This window comes from Cinclus cinclus, chromosome 2, assembly GCF_963662255.1.
Source record: "Cinclus cinclus chromosome 2, bCinCin1.1, whole genome shotgun sequence".
Classification (NCBI taxonomy): domain Eukaryota; kingdom Metazoa; phylum Chordata; class Aves; order Passeriformes; family Cinclidae; genus Cinclus; species Cinclus cinclus.
The window spans coordinates 93251390-93258378 of record NC_085047.1 but is presented as its reverse complement, the minus strand read 5'-3'; positions in this window follow the sequence as shown (position 1 = coordinate 93258378).

Here is a 6989-nt window from a genome sequence, read left to right as displayed (position 1 = left end):
TTTCTGGTTCAGCTGAATTTCACAGAATTAGTTCAGAAGTTGGAAAAATCTGTAGTACAGTCACTCAAACAAAATTAGGTAGCCTTTGAAGAGAATTTCAGATGTGTTTAAATAGAAAGTCTAACTTACTTTCTTATGGCTGTATCATGTTTGCCAACAATTTTGAAAATCAGAGATGTTTTTGATGTCATAAAACCATCTTGGAAAATACAGAAGTCATCACATGGATCAGCAAGAAGTTTGTGTGGCTTCTTATAGTCATGCTTAGGAACCTTGCTGGTTCTTAGTTTTTTATGGGGAAGGGCAGTGATCTATGCTACTGTAGTTAGGCCAGAAAATGTGTATTGCAACAAACATAGATACACATAATTAGGTCAAGGGTTTTGCCTTACATTTTCCTATGACTAGAAACACTAATATATAGACTACTGTACACATGATTTGTCTTTACTTGTAGGTGTTGAATCATTGCCCATCTGAACTTAAATATTGAGCAGGTTTAAATCAGCTACCTGGCATGATAGATGAAACAATAGCAAACTGTGATAAACACAAGAAATTTACTGGGTAATATTGAGAAATTGATGGAGATTTACCTGAGTCAAAGCAACTCAGCTGCAGAATTTGTATGTTTCTTGCATGATTGTAGGGGAAGAACTGACTTTAGCTTTGAAGGAAAACAGAGGCAGGTATTAAAGAACTGTGAGGGATGCAGATGAGAAACTGAAGGAGCTGCCTTCTTATTTGCTGTGCCCTCAGAAGAATGTTACAGGTGCTTGCATGCCTTGGAGCATGAACAAGAACAAAAGAGAGACATTGGGAAGTCTGCACTCCTTACCATCAGTGCATCCAGCTTCTGAAGATTGCCTTTGTTGTGGCAAAAGGGAAAGTTTGTCTCTAGGGATTGCATGCAGAAATGAGACCAAATGCAACAAGAATTTGGTAGTGTGTACATGTTCCCATGGAGGCTTGTCTAGAGACTGTGGAACTGTTCACTTCAAAGTCATAATATCCAGCTATCAGGTAGTAATGATTTTCTCTCACTATCAAAGCTGTTTTGGTGACTGAGGGATAACAAGTCTCATTGTCATTTATCCATACTTTTTGGGTTCAATTGCATCCTGCTTTGACATTGATTCCCCCTTACACTTCTTTGTTCTAATTCATGATGTTTTAAATTCTTTCATTTTTTAGAGTGGCCAAAATCATATGCTTTGGGGATTTTTTTTTAATATTGATTCTCTATGGATGTGTTATTTCATTGCATACACATTTCTGTAGCTGATGATTATAAGGTCAGTCCCTGAGTGAGCTCACTAGCAGTGTGCATTCAGTAGCACTCCTCATTAGTTGGTTCATAAAAGCATAGGTTTTTGCAGTTCTTTGTACCTTGTACTGGAGTGAAGTGTCCCATGAACTCAGTACCAGCTTTCTTATACTTACCAGCCTGTTTTCTATTCTTTTAGCTCAGCTAAAAATCACTGTGATTACTAGCTGATGCACAATCTCATGAGCAACATGAGATTTGCTTAGTAATAGCATTTTCTTTAAATAATGAAATTCACAGTGGTGTTGAATTATGGTGCTTCAGAAGTATTTTCAAGCTCCTTGTCTTTCTAATATTTAAAGCACACACAGCAGGTGTAAAAAATGGGAGGACAGAGCCTAACTCACTGAGTAGAAAACTACGTCTTTGTGTTAGCACTGTGAAAAAGGCCCAATCAGGGACCTAATCAAGAGACTGCAGAAGCTAAAGGCTCTCTGTGATCCACAGGCCTGGCATGGGGCTATTGTGTACTGGTTTATAGCTGAGGCATTGTGTTTGCTTTTCTGATAGAGCCCTGCACAGGGTATGAATAGGAAAACGGAGGCCAATGCCAGTTCCTGTTAATTTTTTTTTTTTTTTACAAGAATCTATTAGTGATTTGCCATGCACCCTGAATTCCTACTGTCACATCGGTTTGTTTCCTGATCAAGTCTCTGCCAAGATATTTTCACCATCCTTTATTCATTATCCTCTCCCGTCCCACGTGCTGCACCTGTGTGCTTTTGAACTGCTTTATGCATCTGGAACTGTTTGTCAGACTCTGGATAGTAGTTTTTCTCCCTCAGGAAATCTGTCTCTCCCTACTGTATGAGGAAATCTGGCTGTGTTCCAGGTTGCTTGGGAGTGTGGCTTTGCAGAGTGAAGTGTTTACACATGAATACCGAAGTGAGTGCTTAAGTAAATCTCCAGAATAAATCTATGTGTGTGTTACCTGGGCGAGGGCTGAGTGACAAATCAGATGATTATGGAGCCATATTTCACAATTCAACAATTACCTGCTACCAAATCTGAATCCATACAGCTTTTAAGGTGTGTTGAATTTTTATGCTTTTTTGTTAAGCCAGAAAGGAAGAGCTTTTCATCCTCATTTACCAATCTAACATAAATACTACCATTATTAATAGAGAAATTCATAGGTTTAGGTTACAGGAAAATTAATCTGATAGCTCTTCATACTCTTGCAAGTCAATAGAAGGACTCTATTGATTTTTAGTACTTACAGCACACACATCACAGGCTGCAGAGAAGTCTGATATCCATCTACTGCCTGTAGGAGCGCTTTAGCCACTGGGCTATAGGATGAGTTGAGGGCAAAAGAATTCATTGCTCTAGTTGGAGCTTGGCCGATGTGTGACATGGGAAGCTTAAAGAGAATTTCAAGTACTATATCTTCAACTTGGCAGAGGTGGGAAAAATGGAATATTAGGTTCAAATTTACATGACTTCAGCATAGAAAATAAACTGACCATCTGAGTCTGAATATGTAGGAGCAGATCGCTACCTCTTTTCCCCACTTAGAAGCTTCTAGATTATCAAATTATCATGCAGGCATTCAGTGAGCAAATGTGTCATGTCAGTGAGCAAATATTAATTGAATGCACTTATGCCTGTTGCCATGGTTAATTCTACATCCTTGTTGCAGAATGACTGGGAAAATTAAATTATTGGCATGGTTGGTTTGTATTCCACATCTAATGTGTAGAACAGAATTTTGCTTTCTTATTTGTGAACAGAACTGTTGAGACTTAGTGTGGACTTGATAGAGCAAACAGGCACTGCTGTGTCACGTCAGTTTGGTCTCTAGTAAATCCTTGAGTTAGAGGATGCAGGGTTGCTACTGCTTTATGGTTCTAGTGCAACGTTTGGCATTTTCCTTAAGATTTCAGCCTTTTGTTGGATGTCAGCAAAGTGTTCAACATGATTTCCTTCAGTCTTCTCCTGCACAAAGTGGCAAGTAACTGCTGTGTGAGGTGGGTATGAAATTGGCTAAGAGGAGGCACTGAGAGGGTAGCAATCAATGGTTTGTAGTCAAGCTGAAGGCCTGCCACAAGTAGAATTCCCCAGGGTTGAATACAAGGCTGCACACTGTTCAACATCTTCATAAATGATCCGGATGATGGGGTTAAAATCAACCTCACTGAGTTTACTGGTGACACAAACCTGGGTGGTCGAGATGGACATGTCAGATGGGAGAACCATCTCACACAGCGACCTGGCCAGGCTGCAAGAGTGGGCAAGCAAGAACGGTATGAAGTTTAATGAAGTGTGGCTGGGGAGCAGCTTTGCTGAGAGATCCCTGGGGCTGCTGGTGGGCACAAGCTGAACAAGAGTTGGCAGTGTGCTGCTGCAGCAGCTAAGGCATGTTGTATCCTAGGCTGTATCCACAGGGCTGTGACTGGCAGAGACAGAGATGTGATCATCCCACTCCACTTAGCACTTATCTGACTGCACCTGCAGTGCTGTGTTCAGTTTTTGTCCCCACAATTCCAGAAGGTGGCAGATGGATGGGAGAGGGTCCAAAGGAGGACCACAAAGGTGATCAAAGGGCTGGAGAACCTGAAGAGCAAGGAAAGACTGAGGGAGTCGGGTCTCTTCTCCCTGGAGAATAGAAATCTTGGGCAGGCACATCATCACAGCGTTCCAGTAAACACTGCACCAGGAGAGGTTTCATCTCCATGTAAGAAAGAAATTTTTTACAGTGATAACAATCATGCACCCAAAAAACTTCCCTGGTATTGGAATCCCCACTACTGGGGATTTTCCAGAAGTCGTTGGACAAGGCGCTAGATAATCTCATCAAGGCTCACTTCCATCATGAAATGTTGGGCCAAGCAATATTTTCAGGTCACTTCTAATGTGGGATGTTTTGTGATTATATTATTGTTTAAAGACCTGTTTTCTCTTAAATAAAACCAATCTTTTTAGCCTTAGATATTGGAATGTCTTGAAATATTAATAACAATGTGATAAGAGCCTTGGCAGGCAAATCAAAGCAGCTGAAAAGGAATTGTTGTAAAGCAAATCTGAAACTCTTTGCAAGCCAACTCTCTTTATTTTTGGGGAATCAGTTCAGAACTTGTAAAAACATAGAGTATTCAATATTGTGAAAAGTCTCTCTTTGGTGCAGTTGGTATTAATGCTTATTGAGAGGATACTTGAACTGGTACCCCAAGTGGCTTGCTAAGTTACCCCCTAAATTCTAGAGTTTATGTTCCTTGGCACCAGACGAAGTTTTTCTCCCTTTCTTCAGAAATGCTTATGCATTTCCAGGCCTTCTGCTGTCAGTTTAATTATCTCCTCCTCTATTATATTTCTAATTTCTACTGCAGTACTAATTATGTAATCTTATTATTTTGTAAAATCATTTTCAAATATTCAGATTTTTTAATAAATCACATTTCTCTGTTCTGTATTACTACCTTTATGAATGCATCTCAGCTTTCAATGGACATGAAGTATCTACACGTTTCAGTTTCTGAGGAAATGATTGAAAATATGGCTGGAGCACACTCTAGAGGCTCAAAATTTCAATGGCAGATTAATTCCCCTAAATTTATTTGTGTATCAGATCTCACGATTTTCGAAGCAAATCTCATGATTTTTTAAAGCTTTTTTTAAATTTCTAATGAAAATTTGAAGCAAGATTTGTGAATACTATGGATTTCTTCATCTCCCGTTCCTCCAGAGAAGTATCTTTTATTACTTCTAATCTGCTGACAGGGAGATGGGTTTTCTATGTTCTGCTAAGTCTTATATCTAGGTCAAAGATGGATGACATTCTGCCAGTTCATAGAAGTGCTGATATTATTTCTGTCATGTTTTGCAAACTAGGAAAATTTATCTTGGTAGATTTTATAAAATTGTGTCCTGAAAAGGTCAAATGCTGCATGTTATAGAATTGTTTGGAGGACCGAGATACAAGTATACATAAATTAAAAAAATCTAAACAGGTCTGTGGATGTAATAAGGTTGTATAGAATTTATTATGCCATTTGAAGAGTCAGTACCCTACATGGGAGATGGGAGACTTTGTGTTCTCTGCTATTTTACATCATGTTAGATGACTGGAAAGCTTGCATGAAGGTTAGGCAGAGCAAGTTTCCTAAAAGTCCTGATTTATATGTTGTTTCAAATAATCCATGTGCTTATACATTTTCACTTGGCAGTTATTTTTTTATCTGTATAATATTTCAAATCAAATGTGAAGCTCTTGAAGTGTAGCAAAAGTATTAATGCATTTTTTGGACTGCTGACACTTCAGGACCATATTTAGTAACAGGTTCATGTTACTCTTGAAGGGTGGTGCTAAATGTTCAGTTGAGTGACGTAGACAGCTGAATGCTGTCATTATATCTGAGCAGCAATTTGTGAAGTCATTAATGATGTTTCTAAGCTGTGAAATAGGCAGCTATCAACACTGTCAAATTTTTGTTATTATTTTCAGCTATTTGTTTAACATACATGTTGCCTGCTTGGGTTGTGTTGATCATATACTATTTAATGCTGCCACCCTAGAGCCTCAATGGTGAATCAGCCTCAGGCATCCCTGTCTGGGTGTGGAGCCTACATAGCAGTAATCACAAGACCTTTCTTTTTTTAAACTGCAGTTGCTGTCTCTGTCTCTGTTCCCACTTCTCTGGCTGGTCATTGCTTCATTACACAGAAAATGTGCCCTCCAGTTCTCTGTCCTGCATTGGCTTTGCTGCTTATTTGAAGTATTTGGGGCAGATTCAGGCATAACCAGTAGCAGCCTTGCTGGGTACAGATTCCAGGGATGTACAGCCTGTCTGGCCTGGCCTGGAGCCACTTGGCACGCTCTTGCTATGAAGACTCTGCCAGTACTCAAGACCTGGGGCTGTGGTCAAGGCAGCCGAAGGATGTGCTGATTCAGCGTGTCCATGCTGGAGCATGGATTCTCAATCTGTAACCCATGAGCTAATATTTACCTTTGGAACAGGTGGCTGGGGTTATTTTCTTTAGTTGGATGAGAGTCTTTACACTTTGGAAATTGTCTGAATGACTCTTCAGGCCTGTGAATGGCTGTGATTGTAGTTACCAATCCCTGGCAGAAATCACACAGCTGAAAATCAAGGGAAAAAGGACAGGGGTAAACTGGAAAATGCATCTGAGCAAACCTTGTCCCTAAAAGGTATGGACCACTACAAAATAATATTTTTTTTTATTTAAAAATGTCCCTGGATTCTGGTTTATATGTTGAGAAAGAAAAAGTGTTTTCATTTGAAAACTGAAGGAAAAAATGCAAAACTTCTACTATTTTTTTTAAAAAAGGAGATTTCCAGGCAAATTTGTATGTGGTCAATGTCATACTTTTCCATCAGATTGTTCTGCCAATCTGACTGGACAGCTTTAAAAAGCAGACCAAATAAGTTTTTTTGCTAGCCAAAACATACAATTTCTTTTTAAAGAGAAATTTAAAATATTTTTTAGAAGTGGCCATGGCATTCATTAGCATTTGATCCATTTTAACATTCTGTATCCCTTAAAATCCTGAGCTTGTCTGAACTCTGGATACAGAAATTGTTTGGAAAGTATAAACTACCTATTTCTATGTGCATGTGCAATCAAATTCCTCTGGGCAGAGCTTATGTTTCAACAATAACTACCAGCAATGACAAAAGAAAAAGAGGAAAAAACCCACAAA